At 38.4% G+C, this 13485-nt stretch overlaps 1 protein-coding gene across 2 annotated transcripts in view; it reads right to left on the minus strand.

Moving 5' to 3' along the window:
• The window catches only part of LGI1 (leucine rich glioma inactivated 1), a 31892-nt gene extending 18426 nt beyond the window's left edge, over positions 1-13466 (minus strand). Inside the window, exon 1 of one of the 2 annotated variants that reach the window (XM_017726047.1) lies at positions 13358-13466. The gene's annotated coding sequence lies outside the window, so the exon portion shown is untranslated. The remainder of the gene's footprint in view (positions 1-13357) is intronic. The other variant, XM_008643796.2, reaches the window with a different exon arrangement.
• Positions 13467-13485: the final 19 nt, after the last annotated feature.

The following is a 13485-nucleotide window of genomic DNA, read 5'->3' on the forward strand; positions in this document are numbered from 1 at the left end:
GCCCTCGCTGTAGCCGAGCGGGCCCCAGCCGAGCGGCTGCAGTGTTTCCTGCACCAATGTGCCGTCATATTTCACCTCTCCGGTGTAGACCAGAGCCAACTACTCCTTAGGGACCAGTCGTTTCCCACGCCCTGGCTCTGCGTGGTAAGAAACAAATTGCTGTTCCTTCCAATGTATCCAAATTGTTTGGTAACAACAATTTTTTTATGATAATCAACCATCTAGTAAAAATCTTGGTGCAAGTATATGAGTCAAAATTAAAACTACTTTTGCCTGTTGCCACTAGAGGTATTCACCACCGACCACTGCTTGCGTTCTTTGGTCAGACTTAGCACAACTTCTAGGCTTTGTTCCTAGAGCAAACATATACATTATTATTATTATTATTATTATTATTATTATTATTATTATTATTATTATTTACGAAGCATACAGTTTTCAGCATGTGTTCTCTAATATGTGGTTAAAATATTAGTTTTTCTACAAGTAAACCTGCTTGCTAAAATATTTGAGGACAGCAAACACAAATGGTCAGAATATAGAACCAAAAATTATTTTAAAAAATATTTAATATTTTTGAGGTATTAACTCCACGCCAATGGCTATATTTGCATATTTGCATTAGACTACCAACACATGACAAAATTTGAATAAGCTTCCTGGGGTTTCATGCTCAGTACACTTCCCTTTGCAGATCCATATCCTGTTGCAATTATCTTTAATTTCATCCCACTTTTAGAATACTGTGTTGCCTTTTCTCTGTTCAGGATGAGCAGTCTGCACATACATAATCCAAAATCCACTGATGGTGATGATGAGACTTCACTGTGCTTGGTGTTAAGCCCATAATATTACACCACACAGATGGGCAATAGTCTGAATCACACCCAGTATTCATGGGTCTCCTAAAGAACAAAACATTGTCATTGCTATGTTACTACTGTGTTTGGAGCAGAAGGATTTTGAGATCAAAGACTCCTAAAATATCTCATGAGTCTGAGTTTTTGCTCTCTTGGCTCCACCCTTTTAAGAAATTCTGCAGCAAATGGCAAATTTAAAGCAGCTGAGAATGAGGCTTACTTTCAAAAAACAAAACTAAGTCTTGTGAATTCTAAACAGTTTTGAAAAGATTATGCTTCCTGGTGGATCTGGCACCAAGAGCCATTGCCAGGAAGAGGCCTTCTGCAGGTTAGGCATAATAAAACTTGAGATGCCTTTACAACAGCTCATAGCACAGACAAGCTTGGGAATGATCACAAGACTACCCAAAACTTTTTATTTGGAGAGTTTTGCTGACTTTGTCCTATCCTGTCTATACAGGTTCGTATTATGGGTATCCTTCTTTATTACACCAGTTTCATTAAAAGCAGAACAACCAGGCCAGTTCCTGTGTCAAAAAGCCAAGGAAATGGCTGCTTAACTGCTGCCAGCTTTGGAGGAAAGAATGACTTGGAGGGTGGTCTCCTTTCCCTTACATAAAGTAGCCAGTTCACAGTTCACTATGGACTTAGAAGCAATCACCTCTGAAGTGAGCTCTCATGGCCAAAACTTCATAGCGATGTACAACACCTGCTCCACTGAGCATATCCTGGTGAATGTGCAGGTGTCTCTGGAACTGCTCACTGGTTTACGTACACCAGAATTTTGCCAATGACAAGAAGTATGTCAGGAGAGATGTACTGGTATCTGAATGATCTCTCTTTATGAAAAACAGATAAATAATGTATTTCTTTCAAAGGGAAACCAGGGAAAATTAATCTCTTTCTAGGTTTTATTTTGTTGCAAATAAGAACTTTCAACATCCTTATGATTCTTGATGCTTCATTTGCTTCTAAGCTCTGTTACCAAGCAAATACAATCCAGTAGCATCAAATGCTCTCCTGATAACCAGCCACTTTTTTCCAGACCTACACAAATAGTTCTTGCTTTGCTTCTGTTGTCTGTGTTTTGCCTTGAAAATGCTAACAATGGATATTTAAAGTTGGGGGAGAAATGAAAGAGCAAACATACAAGCTCAAGAGCGAACCAGAGCCCAATTCAAAGATGTATGAAGCTGTGCTACTTCATGGTTCACAGCAGGAACTGAGACCACACCTAATACAGGGGGAAGTGTAAGAAAGGAAACAATATACAAGAACACAAGGTTTCCACCAGCTGCAGAAATCTGGATTTTTTTTTCAATCTTTCAAGACAACTTGCAAGAAAATTTGTAGTTTAGTCAGGGAAGATCAACTTCTCCTATGTTGGAAATGGAGACACTTTTGAGACAGACATGTCTCATATGCCCATCCATTTCAGTGGAACTGACATCACACTCATCACCTAGCATACATCCTACTGTAAGATTAAGTGCACTCTATACGAACCTCTCAGCGAGGAGAAGTCTTGTTCAAATATGCAAGTTACTTTTTTGCCTTTTTTCCCCCTACATAGATGGCTTGATCAGACATTAAAACCATGATATTAGTGAGAGAATCTATGCTTTATTTGTAATTGCAAGTTTCTTCAAAACTGGCATGGTGATTTTAAGAAAGTATTTCTGTGCAATGCTTTCCTTAAGAGGATGGTCTCTCTCTTCCCAGCTCTTCCAAGTACTATGGATTCTCCTCTCTTCCACAGCTCACTGCTGGTGTTTCTGCTCTAATGCTATTTTCTAAACTGGATTAAATAAATTACCTGGTAAAAGAACCAGAAAACAAAAAAAAAACCCTAAAAAAATCCAAATCCTTCAAACCCCCCCCCCCCCAAAAAAAAAAAAAAAAAAAAAAATTTAGAGCCAGAACAAGCAGCTGAGGACAGGAGTGGGCAGAGAGAGAGCATTGGAGCATTGGTTTCGCTGATAGAGAAAATGTATAGGGAGCCGCATGCTTGAGGGGCAGTTTCAAGTTACAAATGCTCATATTTAAATGAACCATAGGCAGAACTGGTGACAAAGCAGTTGTCAGTCAAACCTCAGTCTCCACCAAACAGGACATATATATGAACCTCATAAAACACCCCAGTATTTAGCTACCATTGTTTAAAAGTTATCATTTAACTGGAGGACAGACTTTCAACAGGTGTATACAAACTGATACTTCATAATTATCATCTCCACTCTGCCAGGTCCTTGCACTCTTAATTTGGTATTTATTCATAGAAGGTATCCTTCATGCCTGCATTCAAAATAGGAGGGATAGAAAATCCAGTAAGAACCCTGAAACCAAAACAAAATGTCCCAGATTTTCTAGCATGAGCAAGTGCTTTCTACAGACCCAAAACAACATACTACTGTCAGTGTAGCTAAATGCCATTTAATTGGCAGCTAGAAAAGTCTATAATACATTTCTTCATGGAAAAATGTTTGAGCTCTTCCAGTTTGCCAAGATGCTAATTAAAAACAGACGGCGTGTTACAAAATCTTTTCCTTGACCTGTGCTATCTTACATGCCCTTCTGTACTTTTTCATGGCATTGGCTCCCTGAAGAATTATTCTAATCTTTATAAACTTGTCTTTAATTATCCTTGTCATTTTGCAAACAGAAAAGAAGTAACAAAATATTATTTATTTAAATGTACATAGTAAATTTATTTGTTACATGGCAGAGACAACAAGCTTTTGAGGAGAAAGTCTTTACTTGTTAAAAACAAAAGGTTTCTATGTCCTGAATAATTTACAATGAAATAAATCTTAGCGCCACTGAAGTCACTGAAATACTTCAAGAAGAAGCCTTGCTGGAGTGCCACTGACATAATGAACTGCACAATAGGAAGGATGTGCCTCATCAAACACATATTATTGTTTCATCATTGCTAATCAACGTGCTTTACAAAGCAGAGATTTGGATCAGAGCTGAAACATTTTACGGGGTTGTTGGCGATAGCTCCACAAGTGTATTTTACTGATGTTTTTATTGTTCTCAACAACTCAAGAAATTTGAAAAAATATCTTATTTCAGTAAGAGTTAATCCTTTTTACCTCAAGCAAATACCAATTCTTCCTGACATCCACCCCTACATTATGGCAGGCAGGCTGCCACTGCACAAGCCCAGCACAGATTCTCCATCAAATAAAATACTGCACCAAGCTGAACTCCAAGGTCCCTTTTTCTTACGAACCACATTCACCCTGCAGAGGAGACTTTGGAGGGCTGAAAATTTCATTACATCTGTTTGCTCATATGCCAATATGGTACATATTTAGTACAGCTTTAAGAAAAGATTTGCTCTTTTGGCTGCTGGCCCTCTCCCTCTGCAGTGGGAGAACAAAACCAACACAACATCTTTATCTAAGAACTGACTGTAGTTTTAAATATAATTTTCATAGCAACAGAGAAATACATGTTTTAGTTATGACTGCTCAGAAGCGAAAGGATTTTCTCTACCTTGAATATGGTAACATTCACACTTAAGAGTTCAAAATGATTCCTAATTATCACTTTTCTAAGACAACAATCCAAATACTGTACAGCTGACTTTCTTTTTGACACCAAACACTTGTAGGCATCTGTAAGTTTCCACTGTTGCTGCCCTTGTGATTTAGGCAAAGAGTCATTAAAACCGGAGGGCCTAATTCCCAGCCTCAATATAACACATTAGTAAGAAGTAATAAGCTCCTTCATGAAGCAATATAGCTCCCCAGCTAAATAAATGGCACACAGTACTGATTAAACAAAGGCACATGTGGCCTTTTTTCCCAAGATTTTTTTTAGAAGCAAATGGATGAATATATAAGAGAAAAAGACAAGGACAAAAAAAACCCCCAGGAATGGGAACTCAAGAGAACAGTTAACATCACAGAAACCGAGATGTTGGCGCCTAAGCATGGAAGGGGGGACCTGAGAAGTTCCCTAAAGAATTTCTTGAAGCAAGTAATGTCTGAAAAGAGCTTGGAGCTGCAAATAGTCTCCTGCTGTTCAATTTTCCTTCACTTAGGGAAATGAAGGCTATACATTCATTGCAAATAAAGACTGGATCAAAGATACCCAATTCCATTAACAATTTATTTTCTTTAACAGAACAATTGTAAATAATGACTTTCTAGATAACTGCTAAGGTCACAAATAGTAATAATGCTCTACTTTATGTTTCTGACACCACTGCTTCCCCCTCAGGGAGGCAGATATCCCTTCATATACACATTATATATATACATATATATTAAGATCTCTCTCAAGAGCTATATATAGCTTCTATTCACAGGCAAGCACCACAACCACTTATTCATTCTTTTCATGCTTTACCTGCTGTTTTCAAGGCTGCCCTGATGCTAAAAATAGCTTCACATATTAGAGGAGGGTTGCTATAGATTCAGAATGGGTGATGTTCCAAAGACAGCTAAATCCCTCTTTGCCAAGGATCCATGTGGATGCAGCTGATGGGCATCTGTGACCAGGGCTGTGATGCCCTTTCATGAAGACTCGGGCTCCAAGGATGGGGTATTTGTGTTGTTCTTAAGGCTGCACTGAACTGCAAATCAATATGAATCATGGATGTCATCATAAGTTTAAGGCTTTGTTTTTCATACTCTAGTGTTAGATCACAGTACAACAGTACCTTCAGATATTAATAGCATATTAGCTTCTTTTTAAATGGGAGAACAATTTAATATTCTGTTGTATGAGCATATTTTTCTGTGGGCATTGATGTCTTCAAGTAAGAAAATACCGAAATGCTTCAATAGTCTTCTTACTTTTTCTAGTTCTTAACATTTGTGGCTGGATTATGACCATATCTAAGATAAATGAGGTAGTCAGAATAGTATTTTGCTTTTGTTAACAGACTCATAGAAACCTGCCAAATACTGACCCTGTTAAGTCTTTGGCAGTCTGCTGAGGTTCAAATAAAAGTTTTACAGGGAAGGAGTGGCATGGATTGATAAAATATATTAAAACAGATTCTAATATAAATCTAAATAACACAATCCATCTTTTATGAGCAGTATATTTAAGGCCAGTGTAATGCAAACTTGAGAGAATATTTCATGATATGCTAAAGGAAATGTTTTTTCACTCAAATCTCAGTTCACATCCTGACCCTTATCTTCCATGTGGTTATGTTTTATTTCCATTCAAGAAAGACAGTCACCTAGATACGTAAATGTAAACATTTTGATTTATAACTTGCAAATTGAATGTGGTTTCAGCAAGTAGCAGGATCTCCTATTTCCTTTTACTTGCCATAGATACTTTCCTTGGTGGTTTTTTGAGTTTGCCATTTTTACTTCTAGAGTTGTGGATATTGCACAGCTCAGTGTTGTTGGCTATAAATAACATAACTTGATATTTGTAGCTAAGGTAGACTAATGGTTGCCATTTAGGATAGTTATCTTTCTCATTCCACTTAGGTGCCATGGAATGAATAGTGTCCTGGAAATACTTTCAATAGAAAGGTTGATAGTATTTCAGTACTTCATGTCTCAATGATACTGGTGATTAAATAACATAAAATTGTATTTAATTTGAAATATAATCCAAATTATTTCCAAACCCTGGCAGTCAGTAGTATACTTTTACTAATAAAAGGTCAGTTGTAGCAGAATGGCTCATGGTATTATTAATTAAATGAGGTCTCACAGCGGTACTCTATAAGCATGTTCATTAAAAACTGTGAAATAGGAATTTTTAACTGATTCATCCTACTTCAGTGCTCAGAGCCACTTTTTTATATCCCTGTATCCTTCAGTTTTCACTGAAGGATCAGTTATTGATCACCTCAACCTAGATACCAACAGCCTCTACATGCAGCTACTGTATTACTTTACTATGTAATCCCACTGAAATAATAAGATGAAGTGAGGGTTGATTCCATCATCATTACATCATATTATGCTCTTATACCTTAGTTTTTTAAAATCTGACTGTGAGATTCCAAACAATTGACTGCAGCACTGTATATTGCAAATAATCTCTGATGTATTTTCTTTGCTTTAGGACAACCAGTGGAAAACACTGTGATGAACTCACCAGCTCCACAGTACAGTTTTCAGGACTGGCCCTCTGAATTCCTGAGTTAAGATCTCAACTTCTAAGTTAAGATGAAACACATCTCTAAAAAACAGGTGTTTTCTGGAACATATTTGCAGGAATGAGACTGTATATCTCTATTACATTAAATCTTAGACCCAGACTACGAGGCACCTTTCTTTTCCAGGTTATGTAGAATGCTGGGTACACCAATAGTGCTTAACTGCTGGCATGATTCAGATTACAGTGACTTGTCTGTCACGCTTTTATACAGAAGACTTTAGATCCCAGACATTCCCTGTCAATGATTTGTACCTTTCCTCAATTCTCATAAGTGAATATTATGAATATACATACATGGCAGACATTATGCACAAAAATGCATGTCAGGAAAACAGGGAATGCATATCTTTTCCACTATGGTTTAAAAATTCAATGAACTTTAACTTTGCTCATGTATTCTTTTTTCCCCCACCAAAAAATGCAGTGGGAAACAATGTAATTTAAAGAAAATAAGTATATTGCTTGCTTGTCAGTTGTTTTCTTTTATTTATTTCCATGTTACTGGATTTTCCTTCTCTTGCTTATTATTTGCTATGATTTTTTCATCTTATATAGTAACTCGGATATCAAACTGGAAAAACAAATTTGCCTTTCTCTTGTATTTATGTAACTGGATGCCATCAATCACTTTCCACCATAGCAGATCTAGCCATAAAAGTAAGATTAGGCATTCTTTGCTCTCTTAGGAAATAGTTCATACTTCAGGGAATTTAAGCATAATGAACTTCTAAAATTGCCTCAAATGAAAACTGGAACATGGTGGAGGAGTTAGTCCCTGTATTCCACTTACTTAAATGCAAGTTGATAAAACTAAGCAGTAGTATTTTGTACATACTAGTAATTACTTTTAAATTAAATTCCTGATAGGCTGAAGTCACTACTCTTTTTTATGCATGCCTCCATGCATGTGTAATCTTGTAGTGAGCTTTGTTCTGAGCAGAGCTGCCAGACTAAGATCTGGAGACCAAAATCACCTGCCACACAACAAACGTGGAACTAGCAGTGACAATTAAAGGACACCAGACAGGAGTCTACATAATATATCTCTAGAGGATTTATTTAGTAAAATTCTGTATGTTTTTCAAAAATAAGCCCAAACTTCAGAGATAATATGGGGAGTTGATTCTAAGAATTATTTTTTTATGAAAGTCTGATTTATTATTTCCATAACTGAATCAGTCATACCTGTCATACCATTATTATTTACAATCAGTCAGGGTCATACCATTACTATTTATATTATGCATCTTAACAAGGGCTTGCAGAAAACTTTATTTTAATGATATTTTTTGAAGTACACTGAAGTTTTAGGATCAAAGTTGACGCTTTGAGTGTTCCCTTAAGTGCAACAAAGTGAATGGATGAATGAAGCAATCTGATTTTCAAGATATTATTGTAAGATTCTTACATAACTCTGTAGTCACAGGCAAGAAAACTAAAACAAATATTGGGAATTAAAACAGTTATAGTTCTTCTACAGAGTATCTGTGATTCTTTAGCATGTTAAGAGTGGAACTAATGCTACCATCAAATAAACTGTTGAGCAGGACTTAAACTACTTCAGTCCATGATAATGAAGATTAAGGCTGCTCTTCTGTCAACAGTAATGAAAAAATCTTGTTAATTATGTGTGAAGTTGAGAGGCCTTATCTTCATCGTAGGAGGTGGAGCTAAGGGAATAAATCAGGTTAGGCTGTATTTTCTAACATTGTGCCCTAAACTGGGATTCTGTTTACCAAATTGATCAGCTGAGAATAAGGGTGCAATTTCCTCATCTTTCATTTCTTGGGAGATTTTCAGATCAACAGAAAGTTTCAGCTTTATTTTTAATAAGAGCCTTTGATACTTGTTTTTAATCCAAGAGCAGAACAAGTTTAATCTGGAATTTGAGATGTCCACTGATGTCTTCTTGAGCTTTCCATTACTGTTTATTAAACTAACTTCCAAACTTTGGTCTCAAAATAAATGCTCTGTAGACAGACAATAGAACTAGCACCTTCAGTGCACTAGGCAGTAAGTAGTTGTGGAGACTGGCAGTGATTTGTTCATCCTAGAAGTAGAGGAGCCAGGAATAACAAAGGTCCATGGGTCAAATTCTACCTCATATGTCCTTCTAAAATGCCATCATCTGTCAGATCTGCCTTCAGATGTACAAATTTTCAAAAGAACTGTTTTCCAAATTGCTTATCATATTGGAAGTCTTCATGTTCTAGAAATTCTGTCTCCACACAACATATCTGACATTGATATCCAATGGTGTTAAACAGGAATAATTAAGAAGAAAATGTCCACAGATAACTGGAATTTAGGAAATTCAATACTCTTAAAATAGGATTAGATATCCTATTATTAGTTCTATTTTATCTTATTAATAAGTGAAATGCAATACAATGATTGTGGCTACTTATACAAAGGTCTGGGATTTTGGAACAAGGAAGGAAACTGATGATCAGTCAGATGCTATTTTTTCAAAGGCACTTTTCTAACAATGATTATGCACTGAAATGGTAATTGCAACTTCAAAATAGCATAAAACTGCACAGCTGATCTCAAAATAATGGACACAGCATGGGCTTGTCTATGATTACTTTTTGTAACTGACTCGATACTGGAAATATCTTTAAATAAAGAAGTTCTTTTCTTGAATAAATTACTTTACCAGCCAAACAAATAAAACTGCATTTGCCTTTTAGCACAGCAACATTGACATCTAGTGGCTAGTTAAGCTTCATGTTTGATATTCCCTGTATGACAAAAAAATGTGGAACGCACCATTTATTGAATTGGACAAAACAGATATGCACTGCAACAGCCTGCTATCTCCACATAGCCTCTAGATGATTACAGAGTGTCATTAGTCTTTAATGACTAGTTTGGAGTGACCAGTGCCAGTGATGGGAACTGGTGAGCATGAGTCACTGCCCCTCCTGAACAGCCCCACTGGTTTTCCCTGACGGTCAGGAAGACTTAAACTTGGGAAACAGTTGCCTGATTGTAGTGTATACCTTCCTCAGGGCTTGTTGGGAGGCACACTGCATCCCTGAAATTGTATACGTGTACCTCTAAATGAAAAAGAGCTACAGTTACTGAATGTGATGTTATTGGCATATGTGAACATCCATTTTTAGCTTTACTTGTTTTCTCTACAAATTACTAGGGGGCTTCAAATAGGAGGAGATAAAAATCAGGAACATGACAGATGCCAAAGTACTGTTTGTACAATGAAGACACAAAAATAAATGATTTGGCAACTTACTTCATAGACATGTAGGAGATAGGAAGGTGCCAATATCAAAAAACATTAGAAAGTAATTTCCTCATTTGTCAACAAAAGAACTGACTTAATGGAGAAAGAGGAAAGATTAGACAGGACAAATCTCAATTTTACTAGCATTCTTGATGGTTCCACATTACTGTCTCATAATCAAACTCAAATGTAGTCCCTGGCAAACAGCTCACAATTGACGTGGTTGTCAGTGACTGCCCTGCCTTGCTCTTCATACCAGTGGTAGCTGCCTCTTCTGGCCTGCTGGAAAAGCCTTCTGATTTGCTTCATTAAAAATTAGAACAATTTTTTAATTGGCTAACTAAAGTAATTTTGATTCAACAGATCAGAGGCCGTTGAGTTTAAACAACTTTACCAGAAGATCTTACGAGGCAATCATCTTCTCCAGGAAGGCTGATGTGTTTCTTCCTGGCTAAATACTGTTAAGGACTAAACAGCTATGCTTAGTATTTCTTAAAAATACATAGAGAAATCTGAGCCTGAAAAAGAGCAACAAAATGTAAGGTTCTCCAATACATAATCCATATAGAAAGGTTAAAGTACTTTTTTAAGCTGCAAAAAGGGAAGACTGTGGAGATATATGTCTTCCAGAATTTAAAGATGTTATTCAAACGATGATCAGTTCTTGCTTTCTGTACAAACTAGTGCAGAGCATTAAAAAATAATTGCAAGTAGCAACAAAGAAGATTTTTCTTAGACAGTAGGAAAAACCCCTTTATACCTAAGAGGTTAATAGATTAAGGTATTTAAGCTGTGAAATCTCCTATACTAGGACCTTTTAGGAACAGCTCAATAAGTATGTCAGGTATAATACTTTGAATTCTGCATCTCTATAATGTATGTACCATGTCTGACTTAAACTTTTTGGATACACCAGGTCTCATACTTAGCCCATTCTAGATTTAGGGCAGAACTAAAGCAAAAGGTACAGTGATGTTTTCTCCTTTGTTGACCACGAAGTTCAGGGCTACCGTAATTTAAGACTATTGTTTCACATTACTGCTGATTTAAAAGAGCTGCTGCTGAAAGGGCAGCCTGTGTTTCTCACCTCCCACTTCCCTCCTGTCCCATCCCTCCATCCCTAACATTTTTTTGCCCCACCAGGATTACTCATCAGACATCACAGCAGGATAGCCACAGGAGCTATCTCTTCAGTGGCAGGTAACCCAAAGATTGACTTACTTGTAAAGGAAAGCTGTGCTCCTAAGGTTTGGCTGTACAGTCATTGAAATCCAACTTAAAATGGTAGCACCTCCTGCCCCGTAAAGAATGATGCCCATCTCATCAGTTCTTTTTCCTGTATCTTCCAGTCCTGTGGGACTCATATGACAGAACTGCCTTTTTGGTGTCAAAATATACTGTTGTTAGAATTAAACTACGGAGATACTCCCATTGGAGCAAAGTATAATACACACACCAAGAGCTAAGGGCACATTCAGTTTCAACTACCAGTTTATTTAGGAGGCCATTTCTGAACCCATTCCCCAGCTGTAGCTTACTGTAGCCCACATAGAAAAAGCAGTCAGGTGATGTTCTAAAGCAACACAGTCAGACATCAGAAAAGCATAGCATAGCAAGATGAAATTATCTAGCTGCTATTCTCAGAAAAGCTGTTTATAAAATAACTTCAGCATCTACAGCAGTTGCTATAGTTGGACTCACTGCAGAATTTTCCTGTCCCAGAAACTGTATTTTTTCTATATGCAGGCTTTTGTGGTCACAATACAATGCCAAGAGATTCAAGAATTGTAAATCTTTCCTCTACCTTTCCCACTCTTCTTCAAAGTGCATAATCAATGATATGTTGGCCCAGTTTCCAGAATCATGTCAGGATTCATTCACACTAAAGCAGTCTGTCATTTCCATAAGACAGGAACAACAAAAAGATGCCTGCTATTACAGCTTTGAGGGTATACATTATTTATTTTGATATATTTAAATTATTAATTAGGATAATTCCATTTTTGCAACAGAGTCTCTGCCCTTTAGAGGAAAGGGGCCGCATTCAGTAGGACTTCAGCAGAATACTGCATGCACTCAAATAAGCACAGTGCCACTCAGTTTCTTTCCACGGGACACGTTAGCATCATCTTTACATCCCTTCACAGCAATAATGACGTAACAAGTAACACAAACACTAGGTCAGGAGAAAAAATAATTCTGAAAACGGAGATTCGGTAGCCAAGGTAAGGAGATACACTGTCAGCTATGGTGTGTGACTGCCTTACTGCGGAAAAGCAACTACCTACAACTTGTATTTTACAACTGGCATATTACAAGGACAGCAGCAGTATTCAAATTTTTAATATTTCTCTGTATTAAGTGTATCTGTGGTTTAACTATTCAGGAATCAATAACACAACTGGAAACTAACACAGTCCAGAAGAAAGTACCTGTGATGGATTACAGCATTTCAGACCTCAGCAGTTCAGGTTGTGTTTGATGGGAAACTATCAATTCCTTGCCAGCTAATTTCTGTATCTGATGACTTAATGCCGAAGATTGGTGCTTCCCAGCTACTTTATCAGAAAACGTTTTTGGTTTATAAAGCTCCTTTTTATGATGCAACCCACAGGCTCCCAAACTCTTATCGCCCCGTTGCCGTCGGTCCTCACATGGAAACTGAGTCACATACTGCCTTTCGTTCTTCTAACTGCGAGATGCGACTGAAAAGAAGAGAAGCCGCTGGCACAGGCAGAAATCAGTATTACAGATCGCCGTGCCGAGGCTGCGATCGCGATCTGTGCCGCGCCGAGGGCAGCGCGCACCTCCCGGGCACGCCTGGCAGCTGCTGCCCATCGTAGAGCGCCTCCCAGGGCCTCCCTCACTGAAGGGTCCCCTTCTCCACGAGAGGTCCCTTCCAGAACAACGACCCCCCGCCTCCCCGATCCCTCCCGAGGGACCCTTTCCGCCGGGCCCCAACACCCGCAGCAGGGTCTAAGCCCCTGCCCCCACGACAGGAGCTGCCCTGCCCGAAAGCGCCGGAGATGGTGCGGGGGCGACCCGGGCCGGGAAGGAGAGGGGCGCACTGAGGCCTCCCTGAGCCCCTGCGGCAGAATCCTACCTTCCCAGAGGCGGAGACCGCGGCAGCCGGGGCCGCTCACCGGGTTCCCGGGCAGGGGGACTCCCCTCGCCCCTAAACATGATGAGCGGCTTTCCCCTCCCCTCCCGTGCCGGCTCGCCCTCGCCCTC

This window comes from Corvus brachyrhynchos, unplaced genomic scaffold (assembly GCF_000691975.1).
Source record: "Corvus brachyrhynchos isolate BGI_N302 unplaced genomic scaffold, ASM69197v1 scaffold61, whole genome shotgun sequence".
NCBI lineage: Eukaryota > Metazoa > Chordata > Aves > Passeriformes > Corvidae > Corvus > Corvus brachyrhynchos.